General features: G+C 44.6%; 1 long non-coding RNA gene across 9 annotated transcripts in view; it reads left to right on the forward strand.

Moving 5' to 3' along the window:
* LOC309328930 overlaps positions 1–13,149 on the forward strand; it is a 67,890-nt gene that overhangs the window by 38,153 nt on the left and 16,588 nt on the right. For 3 of the 9 annotated variants that reach the window (XR_014150899.1, XR_014150903.1, XR_014150906.1), the window contains one exon: positions 8,081–11,286. The exons of 4 other annotated variants lie outside the window; for them this stretch is intronic. This is a non-coding gene — a long non-coding RNA (uncharacterized lncRNA). Of the gene's footprint in view, positions 1–8,080; positions 11,289–13,149 lie in introns of those variants that run through there. 2 more of the 9 variants (XR_014150902.1, XR_014150907.1) reach the window with 2 other exon arrangements.

Below are 13,149 nucleotides of genomic sequence, written 5' to 3' on the forward strand. Positions count from 1 at the left end.
CTGAATTACCTGAGCTCACTCATATCTCCTTCAGGAGGCATATCTGCTGAGCACAACAGCCTTAGGAGGGCATCTAGCCATGGAGTTATAATTAGTGAGCCTTGCTCATAATGGCTTCAGAGGGTAGGGGAGCAGTGGTGCAGACCAGGCCTGGGGGCTCTTTCTTTCTTTCTTTCTTTCTTTCTTTCTTTCTTTCTTTCTTTCTTTCTTTCCTTCTCATTCATTGCCTTGCTGGGGGGGGGGGAGAGACATTGTGTGCATGTGATGCTACTACCTCTCACACCAGTCAAATTGGAGTAGGAGGGTTTGAAAGGAACATAAGAGAGAGAGAGAGAGAGAGAGAGAGAATAGCTTGGATCACTGACCATTTACCAAATGATAGGGGTGGGGAACAGAAACACAGATTCATACATGGTGGAGGCCAGAGCTGGGGAAGCTTTTCAGTCTGAGGGCCACACTGCTTTCTGAGCAACCTTCCAGGGGCCACACATGCCAGTGGTTGGCAGGGCTAGAGTGGTTGGCAGGGCTAGAGGCAAAGGGAGGGAGAACAATTAATGCAAAATTTGCACAGTAGGTTAGTTTTGACACTCCCTTCTGTATCCTCCATCCAGGAAGCACAAGGCATTTACTCCAATTCAAGGACACATTCCAGAAGCAGGGCCAGTAGGAGGTGTGGTCTAGGAGAGTGCTGAGGGGCCGGTAGAGAGGCTTGTTGGAAGATGCTGCACCAGAGCATTGTGGGAAATTTAAACTGGTGACTTGCCTTTGCCAACTGTGGCTCTGTCACCGGTGACCTACTGATATTGGAAGGAGTCAACTAGAGGGCATGTTGTTTAGGGCCCTCTCAAGCCTAGAGTAGAGGCATCCCAGCTTGAAGGGTTGGGTTTAGGATGCCCCTGTCTCCTACTTTACAGAGGACAGCCCTCTGTTTGAAGGAGTCCTCTATTTAAAGGGCTGTCTGGTCTAAAACTAGCTTAAAGCATACCCTCCAACATTTCTCAGATGAAAATAGAGATGTCCCATTCCATAATGATAATTTTACTATTTATACCCCCACACATCTCATTGGGAGGCAGTGGAGGACAGAGGTGCCTGGCGTTCTCTGGTCCATGGGTTCACGAAGAGTTGGACACGACTAAACGACTAAACAACAACAACAACATCTCATTGGGTTGCCCCAGCACTCTGGGCAGCTTCCAACATATATAAAAACATAATAATACGTTAAACATTAAAAAACCCCTTCCCTATAAAGGATTGCCTTCAGATGGTTCAGGGGTTGGATAACTCCATACCCTCCAACATTTCTCCAATCAAAATAGGGACATCCTAAGGAAAAGCGGGACATTCCAGGATCCAGTCAGAAACTGGGACAGCTTCTCTAAATAAGGGACATCCCTGGAAAACAGGGACACTTGGAGGGTTTGGCTTAAAGGCAAAGAGCTATAAGAAGGGAGGGCAGACAACAGAAAGCTTCAGGCCCTCAAACTGAACAAGTGCACCAGTCATGTTGGTGCAGTATTCCCCACTAGGGTGAGATACACTGCAGCTTTCAGTAGATAGCAATTATTTCTATTTTTGCATCTATTACTATACATATGTAAATTGTATGCAAATATGTGTGCTTTATTCAGTCCTCTCTTTTTTGGGGGGGGGAGGGGCATTGCATTTCCTCTTCTTATGGCAACCCCTAGCGGTCCCTCTAGTTGCCCTACAAGGCTTGAGTGGCGTGTGGAAGAGGAGAGAGGGAAGGAGAATCTAGGGGACTTCCAGGAGAATAGTGGTGGGGACAACTTGGTCTCTGTGAGACCATGCCCATAACTTGGACCTTCTCATATCAGGAACATTCAAATTGATTTTTTTCCCTTTAAAATTTTGTTTTTAATTTAAAAAATAATTACGTTGATGCATGTGTTTTAATCGATGCTGTGAGCTGCCTTGGGACCTACCCTCGTGAGAAAGGTGGGATCTAAAATAAGTATATAATATTCTGCATGCAAAGCACCTGCTCTTCCACTGAGATACAGCCTTTGATTCATGGAGGAGAGGCTACAAAATAAGCAACTGAGAGGCTACCTTCAGGTTCAGAGGCCTCTGAATGCCATTTGCTAGGGAGCAACAATAGGAGGTGATTCAGTGATAGAGCACCTTATTTGGTCCCACGTTCAACCCCCTGCACGTCTCAGATAGGCCTGGGAAAGGTGCCCTGCCTGAATACCTGGAGAGCTCTTGCTAGTCAGTGTGGACAATACTGAACTAGATGGATCAATGGTCTGATTCAGTATAAAGCAGCTTCTTATGTTCCAATGATTCGAAGCAGAATATGGCTGGCCCCAGTGGAAAAGAAGATACAGTGGTACCTCAGGTAAAGTACTTAATTCGTTCCGGAGGTCCGTTCTTAACATGAAACTGTTCTTAACCTGAAGCACCACTTTAGCTAATGGGGCCTCCTGCTGCTGCTGCTCCGCTGGTGCACGATTTCTGTTCTCATCCTGAAGCAAAGTTCTTAACCTGAGGTACTATTTCTGGGTTAGCGGAGTCTGTAACCCGAAGCGTATGTAACCCGAGGTACCACTGTACTGGATTAGATTGACTTCACAAAGTTCAAGAGGGAAAACACAAGGGTCAAACTATTTGAGTGAATCTTCAGAATTTTTCTTTTTTTGGGTGGAGTGTAGACAGGGAGTGGCAGGAATGAGAGAACATTCCCATAAACATTGTTGTCCTTGGAAACCGTGCAGTTTGATATGAAATCCAAACCTGATAAAATCCCAGTCAATATTAGCAATGCTAATGACATGTCCCCTCATTCCTATTTTCAAATGTTGGATTTCATCTATACATAGTTAAAAGCTAGTAGCCAAACAAAGAAAAAGTGGGGGTGGGGTGGGTGGGTAAGCACTGGGGAATCGAAGCCCATTTGAAAGAGAGACAGACAGACATACAGACACACAGAGAGAGAGGAGAGAGAGAGAGAAGGGTGGGGGAAAAATCTACATTTTAATGAAAATATTTTCAAGCCATTTCAAATAAGAGTCCAAGAGAAATAATTACAAAAGTTTGGAAAGAAAGAGCATTAGCTTTGATAGCTTTCTCCTCTGTGAAGCAATTAAAACGAGCCATTTTTCAAATACTAAGCAGAAAATTACTAATGGACGGGCTCAGAAAAGCTTTCATTTCAATCTCATGTCCTTTATTCTTCTAAAAAAAGAAAGAGGGGGGAATAAGGTGGTTTTCAGATAGATTACTACATAAAGGAGTCACTCGCTCGATGTCATAAAAACTATGGCAGCGTAGAATGACGGAGATTAACATCCAGATTTAAATCACGCAACAGTCCAGTTAATAGCGACATCTAATTAAAGAATGCATTATAAGTCTGTAATGTTGATTTGATGGAGAAAATCTCAACTTTGGAGTTTTCCATCGTAATGTACTGTTCATATAGTAGCAGATGTCCAAGTAAGACGATTCAGTTCCTCATTCCTACCACACTTATCAATTTCTTGGGCTACCTTTAGTAAAAAAGGAAGGCACCTTATACCGAGTCAGACCCAGGGACAATCCAGGCAAAGCCTTGGTTCTAAAACCAGTGTCTTGAATCTCTTTGGTCAGAATGGTTGCTGTGCTATTTGGCTAATTCTGCCTAAGGCCTTGAGAAGCAGGGAATGGTTATTTAGTCTTTGCTCCCTGAGACCTTGGTGACATCCAAAATACAGCCTGATAATCTCATGGATCAGTTTGTATGGATAGATAACAGGTGTAGCATACGCTTCAACTGTCCTGCTTTGAATGGGACATCCTAGAATTACAGAAGACATTCCAGCTTCTGTCTGGATCCTGGGATGTCCTGTTTTGACTCCTGTGGGAGCTCAGCCTTGAAAGATGCACATTTTGTGGTGTTGTGCGCTTGCATGAGTCTTGTGACGTGCATGGGAGCACGACCACAAAGGATAAGCATCCAAATTTTCCTCTGCCGCAAGTTGGAGAATATGGTGTGGTGATTGCTTACAACTGTTGGGATTTGGTTTGCCCCCGGGGTTCATAGCAGTTGGGAAAGTGCTCATCTGGGTCTTGGGTCAGGCTGAATCCTTAAAAAGGCTGGCTGAACTAACGTCCATTTTAGTTATTTATTTTGTCAGTAATGATGACATCACCGAACGCTGCATCCATCATATCGGCTTCACTTTGCTGAAGCTAAGCTTACTTTGGGTCTCAAGTCTCCATGGATGGGAGACTACCTAGGGACCTCTCCTGTGTATACCCACTTTGAGGTCACAGAATCATAGAACTGTAGAGGTCTGATGAACAAAAATGGGATAGGAACATAGGACCACACAAAATTGCTTTATAATAAGTTAGAACATTGTTCCATCAGCAATACCGACTGATAGCAGCTCTCCAGGGTTTCAGGAACAGGGACTCTCCCAGCTCTACTTGGGGATCCTTGGGATTAAACCCGGGACCTTCTGTATGCTATGGTCCTTGTTGCAGTAGAAAGCGGCCTTCTACTGTGGGAGACCATTGGCTGATCTAGAATAGTGTAGAGGAAAAGCCACCTATTAGGCATGATGTTCAAAGCACTGAATCAAAGCATGCCACTTTGCATGCTACTGAATAGTGGGGATTGGAGAAAGGAAACGAGGGATGTCGTTGGACCACAACTCCAATCAGACACAGCCAGCCTGGCCAGTGGTCAAGGAGGGTGGGTGCTTTCTTTCAGCATCATATGGAGGGTAGCCCCCTTGGTCACCCTTGTATCTGACTGGTCATTGTCCGAATCAGAAGGCTGTTCTGGATTGACTTTGCAGCAAGAATGTTTTGTGTTTTTATTGAATCAGAGCTTCTTCTTCTCTCATTAAGAACTATTTGGTCAGCTATTTAAACTGCATTGAACTGGAGTCTTCCTGTTCTTGGGCTGACTCCCATACTCCTCTGTGTGCCACCTGACTGAAAAGCATATAGAATAAGGCATGATAACTCAGTTCTATTCCTGACCCAGTAGCACCTCCCCAAATACAGTGACTGCTTGCAGATTCAATCCAAGTCTTTTCTCCATGAGGACTAGATCATTGTCTTTGCTTTTGAAGGAAAGCAGGTAATTCTACACCTTTACACCTTTGTGTGTGTGTAGAAAGGTAGCATGCACAACAGCAAACAGGGATTTGTAATTCCATTATTGATCTACCAAATCCCAGGGAGTGTGCTGCCAAAATCTAGGAAGTCTGAAACCTCCAAATAACACCAATGACCTTAGGAGGAACATGCCAGGAAGGCATTTTAGCATTGGCTAGAAGAGCATATTAAAATACAAGGCATTCGCTGTAGTAAAAACAGGGTACCTCATTCCAGCTGTCTATATATATTCCTTTCCAGCACTAAATCTGTCCAGGGACCTTTCAGAAATACTGCATTAAGCCTCATGCCTTCGCTTAGTGAATAGAAATGTGAAAAGGATGGAGATAAAAATCAGAGGGACACACAATAGCGAATGTTCTATGATTTAATCACCATTACAGCTTAAAACAGCACAGTCGACATTCACCCTTGGTAAGTCAGGGATAAATCTCTGTCTATGGCTGCCTGGAAGAGTGACGGCATGGTAACACCAGGTCCGTTGACAAAGCAGACCCCCAGAGGCGGTGCAAGGAAAGAGTTGAAGGGCACTGGAAGCTGCCTGTTTCAAGAACTGCTGTTTACTAGCAAAGAGCCCAGTCATTGCAGTGGCTGCTGTACCGGCCTGGTGTATCTGCCCAGAATCTTTGGCCAATTGCATCAGAATATCTTGGCTCCGTCGCCCACATGCAGTTGCCACAGGTGCACACACACAGAGGCACCCATCTTCCTGTTGAGCAGAGGGTGTACAATACACATCTCCATCATAGTGCTGGGCCAGACAGAGAGGTTTCTCTGGCCAGTGGAGCCTGTGCAAGAGGCATCAAAAGTGCTTTGTCCCAGCTTGACTATATATGCTAGTTGTTGAATGTTTGCTCTATCCCATTGACTGTCCTGCCCCTGGATCATCAAGTCAAAGGCTGGAAGGGCACAGAGGAAGACTTGGTGGGCTGCTTAGGCCTGTAGTCTGGAAGTTCCCTGGCCCTGGTCTACCCTGATGGGTAGATGCTCCTCAGTGTTTTAGACAGGGGTCTTCCCATCCCTACATGGAGATGTCAGGTGTTGAACCTGGAACTTTCTGTATACAAAGCACACACTTTATAGACTGTTGGTTCATAGTTCACAATTGCTCATTGTTCATATAGCTCTATCAGCACGTAATGATTTAGATAGCGACATAGGTAAAAGTAAAGGGACCCCTGACCATTAGGTCCAGTTGTGACCGACTCTGGGGTTGCAGCGCTCATCTCGCTTTATTGGCTGAGGGAGCCGGCGTTTGTCTGCAGACAGCTTCCGGGTCACGTGGCCAGCATGACTAAGCCACTTCTGGCGAACCAGAGCAGCGCACGGAAACGCCATTTACCTTCCCGCCAGAGTGGTACCTATTTCTCTACCTGCACTTTGACATGCTTTCGAACTGCTAGGTTGGCAGGAGCAGGGACCGAGCAACAGGAGCTCACCCTGTCACGGGGATTCGAACCACAACCTTCTGATCAGCAAGCCCTAGGCTCTGTGGTTTAACCCACAGCACCACCCATGTCCTATATATATAGCAACCTAAGCAACAAGAAAAAGGCTTAAATTTTGGCAGTTGCAAGGGGAAGAGGAAAGAAGGAAGGAAAAAAAAGGGAGAGGCTTTAAAAGAGGATTAGACAAATTCATGGAGAATATGGCTTTCCATGGATATTAGGCACAATGGCTATGCTCTACCTCCATTGATGAAGGCAGTATGCCTCTGTACACCAGTTTCTGCAAATTGCAGGAGGGGAGAATCCTGTTGCTCTCAGGTCCTGCTTCTGGTCTTTCAGTATGCACTTGCTTGGCCCTTGTGAGAACAGGATGTTGGATTAAATGGGCCTTCAGTCTGATCTGGCAGCAAAGTTCTTCTTATGTACTGCAACTGGGGATGGAGTATGCATTTAAAGCTGAATGCACACAATTCACACGTATGAACTGAAACACAGCTATCTTTTGAAATCTGCACAGCTCTGAATTTTGCAATGCAGTTCTCCTGTCAAGTCATGGGCACAATAATGCATATACAGCGGTACCTTGGTACCCGAACAGCTTGGCTCCCAAACAAAACACTGCAAACTTGGAAGTAAGTGTTCCGGTTTGCGAACGTTTTTCGGAAGCTGGATGTCTGACACGGCTTCCCCTTGAGTGCAGGAAGCTCCTGCAGCCAATCGGAAGCTGTGCCTTGGTTTTCAAATGGTTTTGGGAGTCAAATGGACTCTCGGAACGGATTAAGTTCAAGAACCAAGGTATCACCGTATTAAGGTAAGGAGTGCCTATATTAGTGAAAATAACATATAAAAATGCATTCTGTTGAGGGAAATAAAAAGTATTAGGAAAAACAAGTTCCATAAAAATGGGTCCATTAGGCAAAATGTCATATGAAAAAATGTATAGTGAGAAAAATTCACATTAAAATGCTCGTGAATTTTCATAATTTTTAAAAAATTGCTAACTAATGTGGAGAACTGAACTAAAGACCAGAAAAATGAGAATCTGAGAGAAACAAAGAGAAGTAGATTTGCCCACCCTCAAGTAAAACCCCCCATGGGGAGGCAGATTCAAGGGATAGGAAACTGCCTTATGTTGAATCAGTCCATCAGTCCACCTCCCTTTGAATACCAGATTCTGGGGATCAACATTAGGAAGAGGGCTGTTGTGCTCGTTCCTTCCCTGTTGGTTTCCCAGAGGCATCTGATTGGCCACTGTGGGGAACAGGAAGCTGTACTAGACGGGCCTTTGGCCTGATACAGCAGGCAATGTGCAAGCTCATGTATTAAGGTAACATTGAGTTGGAGCTTTGCAAAAGACCTGCATATATCTGAAACAAAACTGAGGAAGGGGAGAGGGGAAATTTTAACATGCTCAGGAAGACTGGTTTGGTTTTTAGAAAGTTGCCCCATGCATTTGGGGCTTGTTTCTCTCTTTAAAGGGCACAATTCTTTTGCAGCTTCTTCGACAGAGAACAGATCAACATTCTTCACTGAGGTTCTGGCAAGGACAATGATGTTAGTTCACCGAAACAGCAGAAGCAGTGGCAAAAGTCTTCTTGAACTGTATCGCTTTGGACTGCAAGTGGAGCGGGAGTCTGATTTTTGAATAGCCCCTTGCTCTTAAATTCCACCCCCCAAGCGATAACTTACACGTCCCATTATGACTTCTGAAGTCACTTCTCAGAGGAGGAAAACCAAAACAAATTACTGCTTGTCTGCATCTCCAGACCTGGAAATTTTGTCTGGCGAGATGGATAGAAAAACAAATTTCAAAAACCCCAGCCTTAAGAAAGTTCAGTGGCTACGGACTTCAGACGTGCATGTTGAGGAACATCAGAGGCACAATTCATACCTTGGAGCACTTTTCCATTATCAAATGGGATTCCCACTCCAGCAACTTGAAAACACACACATCTCCTTGGAGAATTTCCTCAAAGATACGGTGCGCATGGCCTGAAGAGCTCGTATTTCTAATCCTCTTCAGAATGGTTTTATTTTTTAGGGGGGGGAGGGGTGGTGGAAATGAAAAACAGCAGCTCATACTAGAAAGGAGATGGGGAGGAAGGCAAAGAATCCTTGGCTGGAGAGCTGAGAAAGTGTGGCAGAAGTCAAACAATCTTGTATGAGATGAAAGCGGTTACAGACAGCAGAAATGGCGTTTCCTCCGGGGGGAAGCGACACTGCAAATTCGTTGTTCAAAGTTCTCATGTTACATCCTAACAAATTCCATTACATTGGGAAGATTAGAAAAAAAAATGCATTCTGTTTCCTTGGGCTGTGAAAATGTAAGCAAAATAAATTCAATAAGGAAGGGGGGAAGGAAGGGGGGGGGAAAGAGATGTGATATTTTCCTTCTCAGTATTAGAAGGGCCCCAATATTTGCACCTAGTGCAGCAAAGAAATGGGGGACGTGGGATTGCATAAGGAAGCCAGGAATGTTTTGAAGTCTGTGTTCTCTGTAGACCACATTTTACATGAACAAGAATGAAATGGAGAGACATGGGCAGGATTATGAGCTACTGTTGAAAGATTATTATTCTGAACAATTAGTCTTATTTTTGGAAAGGTTTTCAGGCAAAAAGGAAAAGGGGGAAAAAGGAAAAAAACAAAACCCAAAGGCATGTGTTAATGCTGCTGGGGGCTGAATTCTGAGTATTTTGGCACTAGTCACATTTTTAGGGAACATTTCAAGAATGCACAGCTCTTTTTCGTAATGATTTTTTGGGGCATCGTTTGCAACACACACACACACACCACCCCACATTCATCTGTATTCCCCACATTTGTTTTTGCCCCCAAATGACTTCATTTGCCACACTGCTAAGTCCCATTGGCTTTGTGGCACAGTAAGGTTCTCTTTACCCTGTGTTCCCTGATTAGTTGGAATCACTTATATGACTACTCCAAGCAGGTGAAAGATGCAGCAATGAGAGGGGAAATAGCCACAGAACAACAGCCAGGGGAAATGGCCACAACAAAGAGGATAAAAAAATGTGGCTTCTTTTTTGGGGGGAAAGGCATCATAGTACGTCTGCAAAATAATTGTATAGAATACAAAATCATTGTGTAGAAACCGTAGAATATTCAGCACACTTTTAGTACTACAAACACACAACATGCTTGGCAATTAACTGATCGGATAACAAAATCCATCACGCAAGTGATTGTGTGGATATTCACTGGCAGTTCGATTGGAGCTGGAAAGCACTTAGAGTGGGCATTGCAGTGGTACTGAGAGGTCAGAAAGAGATGGAATCAAGTGGTGTTCACTGAAGGATGGCCAGTGAGGAATCTGATCTGTTGGCTCTAGACAAGGGGAGGATCCAAACGTCAGTGGACAATCGTGCAGACAGTCCCAAGACTAGATCTCTGGCTTCTCCCACTTTTAAAGAGTCTCAAGTGGTAGAGTTGAGGAAGATCTCTCTCTGCTTGAAATCCTGGACAGCTGCAGCTGCTCAACAAACTGTTGGCCGAGATGGACCAGGACAGTTCCATGTAAGGGATTACTTCTGGCATCCATGATTTCAGTCATACATTAGTTGGAAAGTACTTTCTTTAAAATGTTCATATAGCCAAGAAGATGCAAGAGTGCCCAGTTTTAGACTTCTGTCCCAGATCCTTGAATCCAACGCACAATGACTATAGCTGCAATAACTCTCCCTCTGACTCAGCTGTCCGCAGCACACTCAGCATCGTAATCATGCAAATTAAATACAAATTTTAAAAATTCCCCCCATTAAAATGATCTATTAATGTTGTAAGGCTCCAGCACTTATGGAGAACGGTTCTAATTGCCTGATCTTGCCATTGGCACATCTTAAAAGACCTGGCAGATCTTGAAGATATTTACACCTCTGGGATTAATTTCATTGTAAGGAATTAACTTTTGGCAAAGCTTGGTTGCTGCCACTAGGAGGAAAAAAAGGTTGCTAACATCTGCTTTTAAAAACTGTTATATTGCTAGAGAAAACGAAAAGCATTGTGCAAATTGCCCGAATAAAAAAGTAAGAATGTGCCAGTTCCCTCACACATATATCACTTTTAAAAATATAGTTGAACTCCAACCAAAAAAACTAGCTGGTTAGACCAAATCAGTCTGTAAAATTCAGCCTCACCTCCTCTCTCACTGCAGCTGATCTGCAAACATGCCAATGGCTTCTGTGACATCACAGCTTTTCAGCCAATCAGTGTGAAAGAACTAAATCCAGAGTCATAGCTTGGCATGTGGCCTTTGATTAAGCACTGGGACCACTAACTTTCAATAGATTATTTCTGCAAAACTGCAACCAACAGAGAAGGGGCCATAGCTCAGTGGTAGCACACATGTTTTTCACTCAAAATACCCCAGGTTAAGTTTCTAGATGGCACAGGTAACATTCCCTGGAGTCAGCAAAGACAATGTTGAGCTGGCATAACATCGAGCCACTACAGTGTAGTGACTAAGAAGCTGGAAGCTGGGTTATGAAAGAGGAAGACCCTGATTCAAGTCTTGCCTCTGCCACAAACCCTCTCAGAAGCTCCTCTCTCCTGGTCTCTGACACCGCCCCCCACCATTTGTAATGTGTGCTGCAGGGAGATAATACAGACTTTACATGCGACAGTGTTTGGGTGCCTGTGGGCCTCCAGATATTGAGTGGACTCCAACTCCCATCAGTCTAACCCAATTATGCTCCTGCAGGGTAACTGGTTCCTTATCACTGTCTGAAGAGGCAAGGATTACAAGAAGACCATGCATAGGAAGTGCTTTGAAGCCTTAGAAGTGCTGCACCAATGCTAAATCTTACTGTTATCAAGCTCGATCAAGCATCCAGAACCTTTCCCAGCCTGGGGGCCATTTTCACTTCTAGGCAAACTTTTTTTAAAAAAAACCGGGGGGTGGGTGGGTGGGGCCAGAAACAAAAGCGAGGGGAATAACAGGTGTTACTGGTATATCTGTTCAGCAAGTTAATTTCTACACATACAGTCACACACTGCCCTCCGTCCAGGCAAGCAAGAGGCCTGATTAGACTTTAGTGGCACATTCCAGCCAAGCCAAAAATGCTCAAGAAGAGTGTTGGGGTAGAAAGGGGTGTGGCCTGGGGAGATTCTTGGGGGCCAGGGAGAGAGGTCTGGAGGGCCACATTCAGTCTCTGGTCATGAGGTTCCCTGTCCTTAAGGTAGATGGAACAATGGGCAGATATAGTATGTCTGCTTCCTAAGATCACATATCCTACAAAAAGGCCTCATTTATTTATTTAGCTCGGACCAGCAAGAAAACTGCATTGCAAAGCATGCTGCCCTGCTGGCCTCCCCCAGCACCTGACTTGCCCATCCTGATTTGCAGCATAGCTTGCTGCTCCTAGCGTGATTTCCTCCCCCTTCCTGCCCCCTGAGCAGAAACTGGAGCAAAGTTTAGCAGAAATGCATGTCATTGAATGGAGCTGAAAAGAAGGAAGAGGCAAGTGATAAGATCAGAGCCTGCAGTGCCTTGTTTATGAGAACATCCTCTGTGTAATATATGTCTGGACTAGGTGAAAGGATGGTGTCACCCCCAACATATTTTAAATGCTGCGACTGTCAGGCAAAAAGACAATGATGTACAAGTTTATACAAAACACACACACACAAAAATATGGCACGCAGCAAGGAGAGTTTTCACAAGTGAGGCTCCTGCTTCTGTGGAGTTTGCAATGCAAAACTTAAAAATGAAGACGGCATTGGTTAAAATGTTTATTTGTGTTACAAATAGCCAGTCCCTTTGCTTTTCCTTCTGTGTGAAACAACACTTCGAGACTGGTGAAAAGGTGACTTCATATGTGAAAACACCTTTATAGGGTCAGAACCTCACTATTATACCACCTGAACAACCATGGAGAATCCTGTGACTTGTAGTTTGTTAAGAGTTGTTTAGAGATGCCTATTCCCCTCACACAACTACAATTCTCTGGATTCACAGGGGAGAAGGGTTGATTTTTAACCCACTCTGAAAACTGTAGCTTTGTGTGGGGAATAAGGGTCTCCTAACACCCCATAACAACCCTTAACAAACAGTTGCCATGTGCATTTTAATTTGCTGTCCTTGTCTGCTCAGTGCAGACAATGGAAGATTCTTCTCTACATCTCACCACTCTTCAGAACTCCCTAGCAAGGCTGGTGCCAGCAACCAGCATCTTCTGGTAATTTCCAGGTCCCAGCAGTCAGGCCCCTGACAAGGCTTGTCTTGCCTTTTCCTCAATTGCCCCACCCCCTGACCAGGAAGATGTGCCATGTGGCCAGATTTAGCCACCCTTATAATTTCCTGAACCTATGTGCCTATTGCTGGCCACTCAGCACTGCTTTGAGCCAGGTAAGCCAAACCAGACCCACTGACAACCTCAGCCGCGTTTCTGGAAACTACAGGAGGGATGGCAGCTGTGCTCTCATGCTCAGTTCCTGCTTGTGGATTTCCTAAAGACACCTGGTTGGCCACTGTGAGAACAGGATGTTGGACTAGATGGGCTACTGGCCTGATCCAGCAGGCTCTTTTGACGTTCTTATGATGGGCGCT

Source organism: Podarcis erhardii, assembly GCF_964252035.2.
Source record: "Podarcis erhardii genome assembly, chromosome: 14".
Classification (NCBI taxonomy): Eukaryota; Metazoa; Chordata; class Lepidosauria; order Squamata; family Lacertidae; genus Podarcis; species Podarcis erhardii.